This window comes from Sorghum bicolor, chromosome 7 (genome assembly GCF_000003195.3).
Source record: "Sorghum bicolor cultivar BTx623 chromosome 7, Sorghum_bicolor_NCBIv3, whole genome shotgun sequence".
NCBI lineage: Eukaryota > Viridiplantae > Streptophyta > Magnoliopsida > Poales > Poaceae > Sorghum > Sorghum bicolor.
The window spans coordinates 37,696,389-37,715,788 of record NC_012876.2 but is presented as its reverse complement, the minus strand read 5'-3'; the positions used below and the strand labels follow the sequence as shown (position 1 = coordinate 37,715,788).

Here is a 19,400-nt window from a genome sequence, read left to right as displayed (position 1 = left end):
CAGTACTGTAGCAGACAGTCCGTGGTACTGTAGCGGACTGTCCGGGGTACGCGGACAGTCCGCGAGTTCTGTTTTGTGCGCAGTTTGTTCGTTCGAATTCCAAATTGCGTTCTATCTGTTGCGTTGGGTTTCTATCTTGCCAAGGACTCTTTTTGTACTCTTGTCACGAGTTGGCTTGGGTAACTTTGCTTCGGAAATTTCATTTGCACTTGAGGTGATTTTGGGACAGCAGTCGAATATTTCGAAAGAAATTTGAGGCTCCCATTCACCTCCCTCTGGTCGCCGTTTTCGGTCCTTCAATTGGTATCGGAGCCGGTTAAGGATCATTCCACCTTAATCGGTCCGTGATCCACGAAGGCGACATGCAGCGTGGTTCCAGCAAACCACCATTCTTCGATAGAACAAATTACCCCTATTGGAAAATACACATGTCCGCGCATCTCCAGGGGATTGACTCACTTGTTTGAGAAATTTGCGAGGTTGCTACCTGCGTTGTGCTTGAACCCCGTGCTCGAACCACGCAAGATCAAAAAGATCGGCACACCGCAAATAGCAGAGCAAGATCTGTTCTTTTCTCGAGTCTTTCGCTTTCTGAGTTCGAGCGTGTCTCTGATTGTGCAACTGCTCGAGAGATCTAGGTGAGGCTTCAAAGCTATCACGAGGGTACAGCCCATGTTAAAACTAGACTCTATGAGACGTACAAGAGAGAGTACGAGAACTTCACTCAGCTTGATGGCGAGTCCATCGATGCCATGTTTTCTCGCTTTCAGACGATCATCAACAAGATGAGAGCAAACAAGACACAGCTACCTTATGACGATCATGAGAGGGCTCTCAAGCTTCTATATGCCCTAGATCAGAAGGTATGGGATGTGAAGGTATCCGCCATCATCGAGTCTTTGAACTACGACACCATCACCGTGGATGAGCTGTTCAGCAAGCTCAAGTCCACCGAGATCGACTACCAGACTCAAGCCAAGCTCAAGAATCCCTCTGCACCGACTATGGCTTTAGTCTCGGGTAACAGTTCAAGTTCTTCAGCTAACCCTTCATAGATGTCATTTTACTTATCTTCTTTGGTGTCTGTTTCAGAGGAGTAGTTGGAGACCCTTGGGGATGACGAGCTGGCGTTGATCATCAGCCAGTTCTCGCGGTTCCATAACAACCGCTTGAACCGCCGTCGGGGCGATGATCAAAAGGTGCGCTGCTACAGCTGTGGAGATCCTGACCACTTCGTCGCCCACTGCCCCAAGAAGAACAAGCACTCCTCTGACAAGTACGACTTCGGCAAGCACAAGGACAAGCGTGACTACACCTCCAAGAAGCACAAGTCAAAGAAGGGCTTCGACAAGGAGGAGCTCAAGAAGATGTACCACAAGAAAGCCAAGGCACAAGAGCCTGTCTTCCTTGCTTCCCTCAGCGACCTCGACAATGACTCCGGCGATGACCGCTCCTCTTCTCCCTCGAGTGACGATGAGTCCGAGAGGAAGATGGAGGAGAAGCTGACCGGTCTTTACTTCGTCGCCAACTCCACTCACAGAGGCTTCTGCACCATGGCGATTGATGAAGAGGTGAAGGCCAGCAAGGATGAGGTCTCCTTCGACGATGACACCACCGAGGTATCTCCTTCTGTCGATGACCTTGTTGCTGAGCTTGACAGCATGAATGTCACCTTGATTAGTCAAGACAAATTGCTTAAACGTGCTGCCCGTGATAGGAAAGAGTTTAAGGACAAGCTAGAGTTGGCGCCTAAGGAGCTTGAGGTTGCTAAGAAGTGTGCTACGATTACGTCAGATGAAGTAGAGTGCGATGAGTGTGCTGTTCATATGTCTAACTTCTCTGAATTACAATCTAAGTATGCTAATTTGCTTGATGAATATGGTGAGCTGAAGGCTAGGCCTGTCTTGTTAGGTGCGTGCAAGTCCTGCTCGGGCTTGCAATCTGAGCTGGCAGAGAAGAATACCAACATCTCTATTCTTGAGAAGGCCAGTTCAGATAGCACTATTGCTAAGTGTGCACGTTGTGAGAGTTTGGTGCTAGAGCTTGAGTCTTGCAGGCATGATAAGATGAGATCCGAGGAAGACAACCAAGGTTTAGCTAGGCGCTAGGCGCTCTCTAGGCGATGACCCCTAGCCTAGTGCCTAGGCTAGCCTAGGCCAGCCTAGGCGTTCCTAGGCATTTTGCTAGGCGTTTTGCCAATTTACTAAATAATATATATACATATATATATTATATACAGCAGAAAATGCTGAATAAATAAGAAGCATATACTAGCTGAATGTATATAAAATAGAGGGTAGTAGACATACCTTAGTGGCTTAGGCTCAATAATCAATAGACATGTTGTTCTTAGTCCTACAACAAGGATTGACAGCTTGCAAAACTCAATACTTCAATAGACAGCAAGTAGTGCATCAAATAAATAGAAAATAGCAAGTTGATACTTATCTGATTACCAGTCATCTCCCATCCATTCAATGAACACAACATAGCAGATCAGCAACAGCTAGTAATCACTAATCAGAGACAAGTGGACAGGACAGCAGTACAAGTGCACAACACAATTCACATGCATTGAATGAAATTCCTACCAAAAAACATAATAATTAATGTTCTGAAATGTCACAACAACAGACCAACAATACATAATAACAGAAAAGTGAATTACCATGAGTATAGACCCATCTTGCAATATATTTGTGCACCTCATGTGTTCTTTCTTTCCACAGCTCCTTGTTCAGCCTCTGTTGCTGCAAAGATTCACTTCTGGTTGCTTTAGGATCATTAGCCTTTGTCCATTTGTCCATGGGCCCCAATTTGTGAGGCTCTGAACTTCCAACACAGGTGACTTCCTCTGACTCTTCTCCAACTCGAGATACATTCACTTCCTCTCTAAGTTCTAGCTCAAGAACCACCTTCTCTGCCCTCTTCCTTTTTGCACCATCTATTGATTTCTTGCACTTGTCTTTAGCTTCATCTATGCTCTTTGGGCATTTCGTCACATTCTTTCCATCATGGGCCACATGCTGCTTCAAACGATAAATTCCCCCTTGCATCACCTTGTTACAGAATTTGCACTTTACCTTGTCCTTGTTCTTAGGATCAACAAGGACCCCGTATTCCCATCCCACATCATCTGAATTCCTTTTCAAGAGATTTACTCCTTCATTCTCAGGTGCAGGTGCAGCAGCTGTAGTATCTGTTTCTGTTGTTGACATCCTAAACTCAAGGCTCAAGGGTTCAGTGAGCAACTAACAAGTCATTGACAAATGACAAGAAACCTAAACTCAAGTAGCTGCAGCTAAGCTATACTGCTAACTGCTATACACTAGCTTCAAATTTAGTCATTTAAAGTTCACCTAATCCATTCAGATTCAGTCAAACACAAGGACAAGCTATACACTGCCTTAATTCAGATTCAGTCAAACACAAGGACATGGCAATCCATTCAGATTCAGAGATTCAGGCAATGACAATAGCACATCACTCAATAGCAAAGCAATGCATTCAGAATCAGTCAAAATCCATCCACATACAAAAGCAGGGGAGGGGATCAGAAGCAGCCAATGGGGGAGGGGATTCACCTTGCCACCTGGGGCTGCCGCTAATGGAGGAGTCGAGGAGATGAAGAAGTCGTCGGGGGAGGAGAGCAGGACTGCAGGAGCAAGAAGACGTCGGGGGAGGGGTGCGCCCGCTGGAGGACGACGTCGGGGGAGGGGTGCGCCCGCTGGTCGACGACGCCGGCGGGAGGGATGCTTCTAGGAGGGCACGAGCACGACCGGCGGCGAGGACGAGCTTCGAGGCAGGGTCGCAGGCGCAGCACGGGGGGTGAGCAGCCGTCCGAGCCCGTGGCTTCCTTTTCGCCCACGCGCGGCCTCGTCCCCCTCTTATCCTTCCCGCACGCGGCTTCCTTTCCCGCGCTCGAAGAAAACAGCGCGCGCGCGCGACCACGGGAGCGAAATATTTTGCGTGACCGGCTGCTGCGTCCACCTCCGCGCCGCCTAGAGCGCCTCCGCGCGCCGAATCGCCGCCTCCGCGCCGCCTGGAATCGCCTAGGCGCCGTCGTCGCCTAGAGCTCCGCCTACCCCCTAATCTAGGTGGACAGGCCTCGACTAGCGCCTAGTCGCGCCTAGGCGCGCCTAAGGCGACGCCTAGCGGAACCTTGAAGATAACACATACCTTCGGTCCATCTTGAGCTGGGTGTCTAGCAGTGAGCCACAGTTGGGCATGATGATGAGCCAGTTCAGGTGGGTAACTTGCACATCGGGTGTAGGCTTTGCTATAGGTGGGAAGGGTGTAAATCTTTATGGCAAGGTTGGTGAGTCTAGTGGTTTGAGCCCGAGTGAGAAACCATTCACTACTCCCAAGTTGATCAAATTCACTCCACCTGAGCCTTCCAAACCCACTGTCAAAGATGGAGTGTTTGAAGAACCTCCAAAAGTCCTGCCTGAGAAACAAGTATGGATTCCAAAATCTAACCATCTCAGGAACCCACTTGACACTCTACCAAACATCTCTGAGGATCCCCTTCCTAAAGCCAAAAAACCACCAAGAGTGAACCATACCCACAAGAGAGTGAACCAACAACCACCCAAGAGAGAGGTAAGGTATCACTATGAGTATTGCCATAGGGATGGTCACCTTGTTGAGTTTTGCTTTAGGAGGAAGAGAGATGAGCGGCGAGAGTACGAGTTGAACAACCAGAACATGTATCGCCCACCCCATGGCGTACATGTACCGCTTGTTCAGAGGCGCAGTGCTAGGCCTAGAGGCGCAATGCCTCAAGGTGCTAGGCCTCAGCTTGTGAGACCACGTGGTGGTCGTGCCCGACATGGTTCAGGTCATGATCAATATGACTTTGAACCTCGTGGTGGTGGCTTTGCTTCTCAGTCCCACAGCTCTAGCGGACCACGTTTTTCCTTTCGTGGTGATCGCTTTCCTCAAATGGGACATGGCATGCTTGGTGTTTTTCCTAACATTTTTCTAAGGCAAATGACCCAACACTGGTATGCTTCACAGTTTACTAACCCCAGTGTTGCGCTATTTGCTCACCCCATGTCTTTCTATTGATGCAGACCGGAGGCCTCGAGAACACATGACTTGTTGATTCTGGTTGTTCGCGCCACATGATCGGAAGTTCAAAATGGTTCTCCGGCCTCGACCCCGTGCAATGTAAGGAGTACATCACATTCGGGGATAATACCAAAGGTAAAGTGCTTTCTCGTGGGACCATTAGGGTCAATGAGAGTTTTGTCTTGAAGGATGTTGCTTTGGTTTCAAGTTTCTATTTCAATTTGCTTTCAGTTTCGCAACTCCTTCAGGATGGTTTTGAGGTGCATTTTAAGATCGGCTTGTCTCGAGTTCTTGATTCTCAGGGAAATCTTGTCTGTCAGATTGTCCCTTTTGGTCGTGTCTTTCGAGCTGATTTTTCTCACTCTTTTGGCTCTTCTCGTTGTCTTGTGGCTGGATCCTCCTCTGTTCTTTGGAAGTGGCATAGGAGACTTGGTCATTTGAGCTTTGACTTACTAGCTAGGTTGAGCTCACTTGACTTAATCCGAGGATTGCCCAAGTTGAAATTTGAGAAGGATTTGGTTTGTCACCCTTGTCGTCGTGGGAAGATGGTTGCCACTTCTCACCCTCCTGTGACTTAGGTCATGACCAAGGGACCCGGTGAGCTACTTCATATGGACACAGTTGGTCCGGCTCGGGTTCGGTCAGAGGGAGGCAAGTGGTATGTTCTAGTGATCATTGATGATTTTCTCGCTACTCTTGGGTGTTTTTCATGGAGGGTAAGGATGAGGCTTTTTCTCATGTTCAAGATTTGATTCTTTGGTTACAGACTGAGTTGCCTAAGAATGCCATGAGAGCTATACGTAGTGACAATGGCACAGAATTCTAAAACACTCAGTTTGATACCTTTTGTGCTTCTTTGGGTCTCCAGCACTAGTTTTCCTCTCCTTATGTTCCCCAGCAAAATGGTGTTGTTGAGCGCAAAAATCAGACCCTTGTTGAGATGGCCAGGACGATGCTCGATGAGCATAGGACTCCTAGGAGTTATTGGGCCGAGGCGATCAACACCGCTTGTCATGTCTCCAATCACATTTTTCTTCGAGCCTTTTTGAAAAAGACTTCTTATGAGTTGCGATTTGGTAGACTACCCAAGGGTGTTTGGTTGCAAGTGTTTCATCCTGAAGCAAGGTAATTTGGACAAATTTAAGTCTAGGTCCTCCGATGGTATTTTTCTTGGCTATGCTTCTCATTCTCATGCATATCGTGTACTTAACCTTGAAACTAACCGAGTCGTGGAGACCTGTGAGGTCACATTTGATGAGACTATGCCTTGCTCTTCTCCTGTTTTAAATGTGCAGGTGATCAGGAGATTGGTGAGAGCATATTTGTTGAGAGCATATTTGTTGACGATGATGCAGAAGATGCTGATTGGGGTGATCCCGAGCCGATACCACTAGTTGCCCCTCTCGCGTCTTCAACGACTACTTTGGCTGACGGCCCTGATCCTTCTTCTTCCACTACTTGGGGTCTGTTCGAGCAACCTCCTCAGCCTACACCGGTTGTTCCTGAGGAGGCCCCAGCTGCAGTTGAGGGGGAGGCGACTTCTTCAAGAGAAGCACCTTGACACATTCAGCATCGCCATCCACCTCAAACCATGATTGGTAAAATTGACCAGCGAGTCACGCGGTCCAGGTCATATCACATCTCACACTTCGCTTATTCTGCTTTTCTTGCTTCTTTTGAGCCTCGAGATGTTGGACACGCACTGTCTAATTCCGATTGGGTTAATGCTATGCATGAGGAGTTAGAAAACTTTGAGAGAAACAAGGTTTGGGTTTTAGTACCACTTCTACCAGATTGCCATCCTATAGGTACCAAGTGGGTTTTTAAAAACAAACAGAGTGAAGATGGGGTGGTAGTGAGGAACAAGGCTAGGTTGGTAGCTTAGGATTTTTGTCAGAAAGAGGGGATAGACTATGAGGAAACCTTTGCTCCTATTGCCCGTCTAGAAGCCATTAGGATCCTTTTAGCCTTTGCAGCTTCAAAAGGTTTCAAGCTGTATCAAATGGATGTCAAGAGTGCTTTCTTGAATGGGTATATAGAGGAAGAGGTCTATGTGAGACAACCCCCTGGCTTTGAAAATCCTAAGTTTCCTAACCATGTTTTTAAACTCCATAAAGCCTTGTATGGTCTAAAACAAGCCCCGAGAGCCTGGTATGAGCGTTTGAAAGCCTTCTTACTTGCAAAGGATTTTAAAATGGGTTCTGTTGATAAAACTTTGTTTCTCCTCAAGTAAGGCACTGACGCTCTTTTGGTTCAGATATACGTGGATGATATCATTTTTAGTGGCTCTTCTCATGCACTTGTTGGCATGTTTGCAGAAACTATGAGCAGGGAGTTTGAGATGAGCATGATGGGCGAGTTGACGTTCTTTCTTGGTTTGCAAATCAAGCAAACTAGAGAAGGGACGTTTGTGCATCAAGGCAAGTACACCAAGGACGTACTCAAGAATTTTGATATGGGCGAGTCTAAGCCTCTCTCGATGCCCATGTCGACCACAACGGCCCTGGATGCAGATTAAGAAGGAGAAGTTGTGGACCAGAAGGAGTATCGAAGCATGATTAGGTCGCTACTGTACCTGACAGCGACAAGAACGGACATCCAGTTCGTGGTCTGCTTGTGTGCGCGCTTTCAGTCCTCACCACGCACATCTCATCGTCAAGCCATCAAGCGGATCTTGAGGTACCTTCGTTTCACACCTGAGTTTGGTCTTTGGTTTTCAGCTTCCTTCTCTCTTTCACTTTGTGGCTATTCTGATGCAGATTATGCCGGCTGCCGTGTTGAGCGCAAGTCCACGTCGGGGACTTGCCAGTTTCTTGGGACTTCTCTTGTGTCTTGGTCCTCTCGCAAGCAATCCTTAGTTGCTCAATCCACCATAGAAGCTGAGTATGTTGCTGCTGCTGCTTGTTGCTCCTAGTTGCTTTCGATGATAGCTACTTTGAGAGACTTTGGGTTAGAGTTTAGGCGAGTGCCTCTGCTTTGTGATAGCACCAGTGCCATAAGCGTCGCTAAAAACCTAGTTCTCCACTCAAAAACCAAGCATATAGATGTCCGCTTTCACTTCCTGCGTGACCACTATGAGAAAGGAGATATTGACCTACACCATGTTGATACCCAAAACCAGCTTGCAGACATCTTTACCAAACCCCTTGACCAAGCTTAGTTTGCTCGCTTGTGAGGGGAGCTTGGAGTTTGTTTCCCTTTTTAGTTGAGGGGAATTTTAGTTTTTGTACTCTAGTTTCCGTTTCTTTTAATTTAGCTTTTATTTTATTTTTGTATCATATTGCATTGCATTTTATCTCATCATGTATATTAGAGCATTTTGAGCTTCATGATTATAGTTGTTAGATTGAGATTATGCTCTTTGTGATATGTCTTGTATGTACATTGACGGTGCTTATCGCTTAGGCTCTTTTTGATCACTTGATGCATGTTATGAGCTAAGCATGTTTTATAACTTGTGAACTTGACATAAACTTGTTGAAACTTGAAAATTGTTCACCATTGTGATTGGCAACTAGCATGTGTAGGATGTGTTGAGATCACTTGAGCTATCATTTATATGCTATGTTGCTATGTCTCATGCTTTGAGTTATACACTTGCTTGGACAACTTGCAAATTCTTGTGCTAAAAATTGAAAATCAAGCTATGTGAAAAGAAAAGATTGAGATGGGTCTGTACTGTCCTACGTCAAGGTATCAAGACTGCTTCCAATCACACTTATGGATGAACTTGAGCCTTGTAGTGGATGCCGAGATCATTGTCTTAAGCTTGCGATTGTATCTGACATAGGCTTGGCATGGTCGATAAGTTGGTTTGATGGTATAGATAACCTCTCGCACTCACACATGTTTTTGACTAAACCTTGTGATATGCTGCAAACTCCGATAAAATGAAAATTTGATGAAAACACAAGTCTAAAGTTAGTCTTTGACATGATGTATGAACGCTGCTTGGGGTAGTTCACCTTGTATACACTTGTTAGCACTAGGTTGATTTTCTGCTTATACCTGCTATGTGCTACTTTTAGTGGTGAACTCCTCCTTAAAATTGCTTCAAATTGATAAAAATGCTTAAATGCCATATTTCGTTTCACTTGATCAGTTTGAGCATTTGCTAGCACTTGTACTTATTGCTATACACACATGACAGCACCACCTAGAGCATCTTTTCAATATGATTGCTATACTCCTGAAGCTTTTGTATATGTGCATTTCTTGCATACATAGCAAGTTTTGAGGGGGAGTTGCACTCTCTTGGGCAAATCTTGATAAGTGCATGTGTCAACAAGGGGGAGAAAGTTACACACAAAAATAGAGACATGCATTTATTTGAGAGAGATTGCATTTGCTTAGGGTGAGTCGCATTTGAGTTGCTTTTGCTAGATGTGTTGAGCCTTTGCCTCTTCTCGAGGGTCTAGTTGTTTTCTGGCTTTTTGAGCTTTGCTAGCGGTGTTGAGCCCGTTTGCCTCTTCTTGAGGGCTAGTTGTGTCAAGCCGTTGCCCATGTCTTTGGGGACCAAGTTTTGCCAAGTGTTGCTCACTTCAAATGACCCTTTTTTTTGGCTTTTCTCTAGCTTTTGGTCATGTGGGGTTCCTCCTCCTCTCTTCCTTCTTTTGCCCAAGCTGTTCGTGTGAGGGTGTTGACAATGCACTCATCAAGGGGTAGATTGCGAACACAAGGTCGAGAAGTACCCTTGTGGTGCGTTTTATGATGAGTGATTGTCAACATGATCCACGAATAGGTTGAGCTTGTGGCTAACATTACCATGGCGAAAGCTATGTGTGCAACATGTCTCTTGACTTGTGGTGTGCAGGTGTGGAGCTCGAAGGCGGTGGTCGACGGCGAGGAGAAGTTCAAGTTGAGACGTGTCGTGCCGATGGACATGGAACGGTGAAGGGCGGACCTGAGGCTTAGACCGAGGGACCAAGAGGCCGGGTGACCAACCGCGGTGGCTAACATCTGGGACATCGATGAACGCAAGTGTACATGGGAGTAACCATGTTGACTAAGTCAAGACGGCGGACGAGCGAGTCGAGCGATGCTCAGGAGGACTCGACGGGCCGACCGGTCGAGGACGACGGTGACACGTGTCAGCAGCGGGGGATGCGTATGGAGTACGCTACTCGCGGCGGGTTTTGCAGGTTTGGGCCTCAAAACCCGAGCGGAGGTTCCAAGGAACGGACGACACGTGGCGGCATCGGGGAGTTCGTGTTGAGTCGAAGCTACCGATGAGGAGACGCGGTGGCCGTCGGATTTAGGTCATGTCGAGTTGGACTGAATGCCCCTGTGGCTAGCTAGTTCACTCAAAAATATCTACGGGCATTTGAGGACTGTGTAATATGTCCGATAAATAAGAGAGGGAGCCCCTCACCTCTTTCACTTTCATTTTCCTGCCATCTCTCTAGGTTTTCTCGCCTGCCCTTAGTCTTCCATGTGAGAGAGGTCCACAAATTCAAGGATTTGTGTAAGAACTTGTTGTTGGCTATGGGAATGGAGGCCTTAACCTCCTCGTATCGGGATTTGATTGTTGAGATGTTTTTGTGATTCACGCTCGTGTTCTTCGCGTTCTTGTTTTTCCCCTTCTCATTCTTGCCTCGATTCATCGTTTTGAGACCGTTTTGACTTGTTCCTTTTGCATTGGATTGATCTATGGCGTGAGTTGAGCCTTTCCACCAAAGGAAATCAACCAATTCCTCACGAGCTCATAGATCGGGACGAATCAAGCTTTCGGGGAGAAAAACTGGTGTTTCTCGCGTTCTTTCGATTTCCCGTTGTTTGGCTTCAAATTGGGCAATGATCTCTTAGAGATAGCTCCACAACTGCCTTGTGATCATGCTCACGAAATTTGGTGGCAGTTGGTGTTGATTTGGCCACAAAATCGAAGGATAGAAGGTGGAGGCGATTGGAAATCGCCTGTTTTCTGCTCGCTGCGCGATTCGCGGACAGTCCGGGCCTGATCCGCAGACAGTCCGCCAATCGGGGTTCGTCAGGAGCAGAAACCGCCCTTTCTGAGTGTTTTTTCTAGTTTTTGAACTGCGGAAGTCTGCGGTACTGTAGCGGACTGTACGGGGACAGTTCCCGCAGGTACTGTAGCGTACAGTCCGCGAGTTCTGTTTTGTACGCAGTTTGTTCGTTCGAATTCCAAATCGCGTTCTGTCTATTGCGTTGGGTTTCTACCTTGCCAAGGACTCTTTTTGTACTCTTGTCATGAGTTGGCTTGGGTAACTTTGCTGCGGAAATTTCATTTGCACTTGAGGTGATTTTGGGACAGCGGTCGAATATTTCGAAAGAAATTTGAGGCTTCCATTCACCCCCCCTCTGGTCGCCGTTTTCGGTCCTTCAGTAATCCATGTTTATTCCTTCAAGTACAGTTTTCAGTTCAGGTTGCCATGTGTTTTTTGTTTTATAGAGCTTGAACTGTTTTAAGCTAAGCTAGGAAGCTTTGAGTGTTTTTTTAGTTGGACTAATTATTAGACTGCTAACGTTGAGTGTTTCAGCTTTTGATTTCAATGTTAAGTATTTCATTGTTTTCTTTATTTTTCTGTTTTTTCGTGATCCAGTTTCTCAGTTTTTGTTATACATTTACTCACTTAGGTACTCATGTCTGGTAGGAGCAAATGTTGTTTTGGTAATCGTGTCCTAGAGGAAAGTGCTCGAGCAAATCATGGTCTAAACTTGCTTCTTTATCTAGTGCCATCAAGATGTCTAATTTTAGTCTGTTGAAACTTGCTTATTTTCTCTAGGACTTACGTCTCTTATATCCCTATCAGCACCACTCCATGAAATGGCTGACAACAGAGGAGGCGGTAACCGGTTACAGCCACCGTCTCAGTGGAATTAGTAGCAAAACTGTCTGTGAGTTCGATCTTGTTCATTCTGTCTTTTTGTTGCAATTTTTTACCATCTAAGACTGTTAAACTGATGGATTACTTAATGCCAATATCCTGGTCCTGATTTAACAGCCTAAGTATAGATATTTTGACCATACAAGTCTGACATGCACTAGTGTAAACAAAAGGAACGCTTACTATTCTGTGCACCTTCATACCTAATAGGTATGTTATATTTTTATGTGTTTAAGTTTGAGGAGTTTTCCTACTATTCTGTGTAGTTGTTCAGTCAAGCTGACCTAAGGTGCTTAATCTGCTAGCAGTTTTGCAGCTAGTAAATGCAAACCATATAGTGTTGTGTTGTATCTATAGTGTCACACACTCACACTTTCCTATAATTCATGATTTAGAAAGGGATAATATTTTATTATTAATGTGAAATCACCCATAGAGCACTGTTTGTTATCTTCATTTTTTAATTGACCTATCCATGTAGACCTGTTCTCGAGGTTTGAAGATGATAACGAGAAATTGCTTTTGCATTATGAACTCCAGAGTAATTAGTAGATAGTTAGTTTTCTTCACTTGTGTTTTATGAGTTTGCTGCTCTGACATGCTGCCTTTTAACAGGGAAGAAGGAGAAGGCTACTCTATCTTAACTTGACAAAACATTTTCAGAGACGACAGGTTTGCATAGCAAACTCTGATTTTGTTATAATTTATGTTCACCTTGAATTGTCCTGCATATTTCCTGATTTATGATTTCTAGATTTTGATCTGAGCTGCGGCGTGATGGCTGCTAGTGCTGGATGTGGAGCTGCTGTGCAGCCACAAGTACAGCAAAACCATAGAAGTCCTTTTTCTGATCAGAGCTGTTGCTTTTGAATAATACTAATTGTATGTGCAAATATTTTCTACAAGAACTCGTTGATTAAAACATAATGTCAAAGATATTGGTTTTCTTGTTATTTCTTTGACCTGTGACTGCTTTGGCAAATTGAATGCTTGTTAGAAATCTGAACCTCATACTTTATTTTTCAGGTATGTGAGACAAATAGATTCAGTGAAGAATATGAATGAGTGTTTGTTTTTTGTTCAGGTCTAACAACCTCATAAGAACAGAGGTAAAACGATAATTTTCTTTGTTGCTACTAGGTAGATCTCACATTGCATTTATGAGATTTGCATATAACACAAGGAGATGCATATTTTCATGTATTGATTTGGATCTTTTTATGCACATTTTAAGTTACTGTGTTCCAAGTTTCAGTGAATCTAGCTGAGCTGGGATTTTTGTTTACCTTGTTGTGATGATTTTCTCCTCGCTTTTGTAATGTTGATGCCTTTGCTTGGATCCCTGTTCTTAGTGACGCAATTGGATCCAGTGAACCTGCATATCTTGATGCATCTGTTTCAAAAATTGTAATGTTGTGGTTTTATTAGTAATGTGTACCAAAATTAGATGCAAATGTAAACTACTACACAAATTTTAATAGATGCGGGCCAAATCGATTTATGGAGGCGGGTATTATAACCGCCTCCAATTGAAGGCCTCCATTAATGGAGATTTAATAGAGACGGTTGTTTTTCCCGCCTCCATAAATCAAATAGAAAAACAAAAAAAAAAAGAAAAATCCGTAAAGCCCGTCAAGCCCATCCATGGCCCGGTGAGCCCATCCAGGGACGCCGTAACCCTAGCTCATCGGATCTACTGTCGTGGGGCTTCTCCTCACCGGATCTGCGCCGGGAAACTCCTCCTGGCCGGGGCGCCAAGGGCCGAGCCCCGTCATCGCCTCTTCTACTCGCGCCGCCTTGGCCTCCCCGTGCCATTTGCCGAGGGACGAGCACCGCAGTGGGCTCCTAGCACCATTGTGGCCTTCCTGCGCCGCTCGCCGAGCACCATCGTGGCCATAGTGAGGGCGAGCACCACCACGGCCTTCCCGCGCCGCCTCCTAGACCTTCCCACGCCGCCACGGGCTCCCAGCACCGATGTGGCCTCCTCCGCACCGTTGTGGGCTCCCAGCACCGTCGTGGCCTCCTCTGTGCTGCCACAGGCTCCCCACGCCACCATCAGATCTAAGCACAGAGAGGGAGGGAGGGAGTCCGGAGTGGAGAGGGAGAGGGAGGCGGCTCAATCTAAGGAGCGCTCGGTTTACTCGGTCCAAGGGAAGAAACTCTAAGTGTATGTATTTATAGTTGAAATGGTTATCGGGCCTGGGCCTGGGCCTAATGTGCCACAACCTTTTTGGAGGCGGTTGCATAAAGAGGCCCACCTCGATAAATCAAATTTAGGAGGCGGTTACTTTTTGACCGCTTCCATTAATCTATTTTACAAGAACTTGCCCGCCTCTGTAAATAAAAAAGACCGCCTCCATGGAGATGGTTAAATTTTGTGACCGCCTCGATTAATATTTAGGCACTGTTTTGTAAAATTATTTGTGTAGTAGTGGTATGAAAAAAAATCAGATGAAGGTGCTTTTGGGTGGACTGGTTTTGATGGGTTACCTGCGTTGTATCTTGCTCTTTTGCTTCTGATCTGGGAGTTAATTTTCAAGTGTAGACTTGCTTTTGCTTTGGTCCTCATCGGCTCTCTTTGTCTTCTACACCGCTGCCGCCACGGCCATCTAGGTGTGTTGCAGCCAATGTGTTTTGTTTTGGTCGCTGGTTAATTTTCTTTCTTGTCAGTCAAGTAGGTGCCTGTACCTGTATTTTTTGTCTGCTTGTTATGCGCTGTTTTTTAGCTATTTTTTCTTTTCCCTGTCAATTATTTTCTTGGGATGTGCTGTTGGCCTGAGGGAAGCGGCAAGACTGAGTTTGAACCAAGGCCTTGTTTAGTTCACCTCAAAAACCAAAAACCTTTTCAAGATTTTCTGTCACATCGAATCTTGCGGCACATGCATGAAGCATTAAATATAGATAAAAATAAAAATTAATTACACAGTTTGCCTGTAAATCGGACGAATCTTTTAAGCCTAGTTACTCCGTGATTGGACAATGTTTATTAAATAAAAACGAAAGTGCTACAACGTCAAAATCCAAAACATTTTGGATGCCCAAGTATGCCTGGAAGTCGACGCATCTGCGGTGAATTGATGGTGAAGAATACAGGTTGTCAGCTCTAGGGGGAATCGTCACGGAGCTAAAACGCTTGCTGATTTAGGGCCAATTTGGTACAGCTCACAATAGCTTCATGAGTTGTTGTAAGCTGTTTTTTTTTTTGCCAAACACTTATTTCTAAAACAGCTTCAAGCTATTTTTCTTCTCCTCTCACAAAGATATGAGTTGGGATGAAGCTGAAAAATGTAGCTTATTGCAGCTCTCTCTCATTTATGCATGAAGTTGTTGGTGAAGCTATTTTACCAAACACTTTTTCTAAAACAGCTCAGCTTTATCTAGAAAGTTGCTCATGAAGCTATTTTCTAAAAAACAACTTTACTAGTGAAATTGAGTTGTGCCAAACAAACCCTTAAGAGTCATGGAGTGTGAGTGTCTATCCTCGTTCTTGTAACAAAACTGCTGATGCTGCAGGGTGTAAGAGTGCTACTGGTTCTCGTGTCGTGTGGGATGTAATGCCTCCGTTCATAGAGGCCTTGGTGATCAGCGATTTAGCTTAATCTAATTAGCAATGAAATCTCTTTATAAGTGTTTGTTTATCTACTGGTTATGTGCTGTTATTTATCTGTTTTTCTTTTTCCTATCAATTATTGTTTAGAAGATAACCACAAATATCTTGCAGAAGCTTAGGCCTCATTTAGTTCCCTAAACTTTTTAGTTTTGGATACTGTAGCACTTTCGTTTTTATTTAACAAATATTGTCCAATCATGGACTAACTAGGCTTAAAAGATTTATCTCGCGATGTACATGCAAATTTGTAATTAGTTTTGGTTTGACTATATTTAATACTCTATGTATGTGCCGCAAGATTCGATGTGACATGAAATCTTGAAAAAGTTTTTTTGTTTTTTGGGTGAACTAAACAAGGCCTTAATCCTGTTACTTACATGTGTGTTTTTTTGTTGTGGTTTATCATGCACCGTGGCAACTGCTCATTTGTTGAAAATATGGAAGTCAACAAACAGCAAAATCTTCCGATGTGTAGTTAGTCCCCGATTTTCGCATGACCCACACGTGAGTTGCAAACTTTTTGCAACAAAGTGGTAAAAAATAAAAAAGGGACGATGCGCCGATAACCGACGCACATGTCCGAACGGCCAGACCTGTACTCAACTCTCTACGTACAACTGCATCCCGCTTCCGTCCACGTGCGTTTACACCACTTGGACCTCATCCCGTGCTGCCTCGACTGCACCCAGGGAGTCCTCGTTTGCACCCCCTCTCGCTTCTGTCCACGCGGACTCACACCCCTTGGACTCTATCCCATGTTGCCTCGACTGCACCTGGAGAGTCCTCGCTCGCACCCGCTCCGCTACTCACGCGCATGCACATGGCTAGCAGTTGCAACAGTAGATAGGTCGATGTTCGGGACAAGAGAGACCGGTTGAAGCCTAGGGAATAGTCCTGGGGTATTGATCTGCACCTTCTGTGTCAGCTGGCCTACCAAGTGAACTTCTTTCCTAGAATCTATACTCACTACCGGAGAGCCGGCCTTTGCCGTGTGCCCGAAAATTTGCCGTGAGCAACACATGGCAAAGGTCGGGTTGGCCGTGTGCCCTGCCCAAGCACACGGCAAACGCTAGGCACACGGTATACATAGCCTTTGCCGTGTGTTGCTCACGGCAAAAACCAGGCACACGGCAAACTTAAAACTTTAACGTGAGCAACCCACGGCAAAAACAAGGCACACGGCAAAAACTAACTCCACACGAACGCCCACACCCTGCCGTCAACGTTTACCGTGTGCGGCCGTTAGGCACACGGCAAAGCCTGGTTTGCCGTGTGCTTGTGGGCTGGCACACGGCAAGTGTGCAGCACACGGCGAACAATTTGTCTTTTTTTTAGATTTTGCCCTCCAAATTTTTTCTTGTCTACACACTCACCATTTGTAACTCCATACTCAAATTTCATAAAATTTGAAACATATTTGTATATTTTTGCAATTAACAACATTTAATTTCATTTTTCCAGATGCGGTCAAATTTGAACTACGACTCAGTGAAATTCTTGAAAAATGATATCGGAAAAATGGTATTCATGTTACCTAACCCTGTCTGAGAACACACATTCGAAACGGAAATGACTTTCGAACGCCGTGGTTAGGAGACACGACGCCGAACGTGCGTCGGTACTTTTTAAAAATTCTAATAAATGCTATTTTATTGCGTAAATCTTGAAACTTATACATACGTCATGTTATCATACATAGAGATCATAAAAAAAGTTTTGAAAGATTTCGAATAAGTTGCCTTATATGATGTGTAGAAATCAAATAATCTTCGAAGAAGTTTCATAGAGTTATGAGTGAAGGAGTATGAGTTGGAGTAGATTCGACTTTCATATTTGAGTTTGATTTCGAAACTTTTTCTATAAGCACTACAACGTTGTGTCTTGTCCAAATTTTAGAATTTTTCGGAATCGTTTGCTATTTCTTAATTATTTTCAGCATTTATTGATTTTGAAATGAGAAAATTCGAATTAAAGAAATAAACACATGAAATAATAGTGTAATATGTTTATAAACATGGAATATACATTGTGAAGTTCATTTGACAAAGAAATTACAAAAAAGTTAATTTATTAAGTAAGTATACTTGTAAAGAAAAAAGTATAAGATTGATACATAAACTATTGTTAACTGTTTGCCGTGTGCCACTTTCAGCAGCACACGGCAAACACATGGTTTGCCGTGTGTCAAATATGGGACACACAGCAAAGAATTTTAAAAAAAAAGTAAATCAAAAAAATAAGTAAAAAATGTTTGCCGTGAGCCAATTTAAAAAAAAAGTAAATGGAAAAAGTAAGTAAAAAATGTTTGCCGTGAGCTAGATCATGGCACACGGCAAAGATGTCATTCTCAAAAAAAAAGGAAACAGATAAGTCCTTGCGCCCCTCTCCTCTCCAAACAGATAGCCATTCCCCATCGCTCACGCAAAGGCTGCTCTTGCCCTGCTCGCAAGGCCATGCCTTGGCCGCCTGCTCGCAACGCCGCCTTGCCGCTGCCGAAGCCGCGCCCGCCCCTGCCCTGCTCGCAACGCCGCGTCGCCCTCCCCTCCTGAAGCCGCGCCCGCCCCTGCCAGAGCCGCGTTCGCCTCGGATCTCCAGAGTCGCGCCCGCATCGAACTGCCGGAGCCGCGCCCACCCCCGACCGCCGGAGCCACGCTCGCGGATCCGCGACCGCCGGAGCCGCGCTCACCGGAGCCGCGACCGCCGGAGCCGGGCTCGCCGGAGCCGCGACTGCCGGAGTCGTTGGAGGGTCGTCCCCGTGCCTGCTCATCCATTCGTCTCCAACAGACTGCAACCCAAGGTGATGCCGAATCAAATCTGCCTGTTCTCAGTAAGGTGCTCGGTGGATGGAGCACGTGTGGTGTCCTGAGATTTGCATGAGTTCACTTGTAGAGTACATCACTTGCTTTCTAGCGAAATAGTGTGTGCTGTGTTCAGTGTACCTTCAGCTGGCTTGGGCGAATGCAGGAACTCAGTTCTTGATGATAGAATTTCCTTTGTAACTGTTGCTATTAATTCATTTCTAATGTTAGTTCTGAAGAATCATGATCGGTCCTTTTTTAGAAATCTGAATGCTGCTGGCTCATTCTTGAATGTTTCATGTGAAGCTTTTTACTTGCTGTCTACTCAGAAAAGTGACTAAGGATTCCTACATTAGAGATAGTACCTGTATGCGTATCTGCCTTTCTGAAAATTGCATGCTATCAATTACTTTCAGTTCTAAAAACTACATTCCGTTCTGAAAATAGCATGAATTTGCTATGGCTGAACTAGCTTATTTTTTAGAAAGCTATGATAACCTCTAACTGAATAATAGCTTTCTTGTGAATTTTTTCTCGGGATGTTGTTCAGGATTTTTTTCTATTCAAATTTCTGTAATGTTCAGTTTCAGTTCCACTACCTGAATTTGGGCAATAGTGCAATACTTCTTATAGTTTCTGTAATTCAGGTTCAAATCAGTAACACTACTGTTCGTTCCTTTGACGCCCAAAATCTTTGCTGGTTTGGGCAATAGTGCAATAGTTCTTATATTTGTAGCACTAGCTTCGCTCCTCGTGTAAGGGAGATGCTACCAAAATTTTCATTTGACACTATTATTTTTGCAGGAGGACGTTAGGTCGTGGGAGCACAGGCGTTCCTCGAAGCTGTGGGTCTGCCTGCATCGCTAGCCTGACTTCACCGCCACCCAAGGTATAACCGCACATTCTATTTGTGTCGTAGTTTATGTAACCGAGTTAGGCGTCTCCCGTTCGAAAGAGATACGGTTGGAAACGACCATATCTATTTCGAATTGTCCACGTTATTTGGACAGCCCGAGGATGTGTAGATGGGGGTAGTTTCCAGGTCCACTCCGATCTGAGATAGAGTTTCAGCAT

The 19,400-nt window shown here is 45.0% G+C and overlaps 1 protein-coding gene across 4 annotated transcripts in view; it reads left to right on the top strand.

Annotated features, from left to right (window-relative positions):
* The window catches only part of LOC8071000, a 6,308-nt gene continuing 4,850 nt past the window's right edge, over nt 17,943-19,400 (top strand). For all 4 annotated transcript variants that reach the window (XM_021464581.1, XM_021464579.1, XM_021464580.1 and 1 more), the window contains exons 1-2: nt 17,943-18,325; nt 19,131-19,215. The gene's annotated coding sequence lies outside the window, so the exon portion shown is untranslated. The remainder of the gene's footprint in view (nt 18,326-19,130; nt 19,216-19,400) is intronic.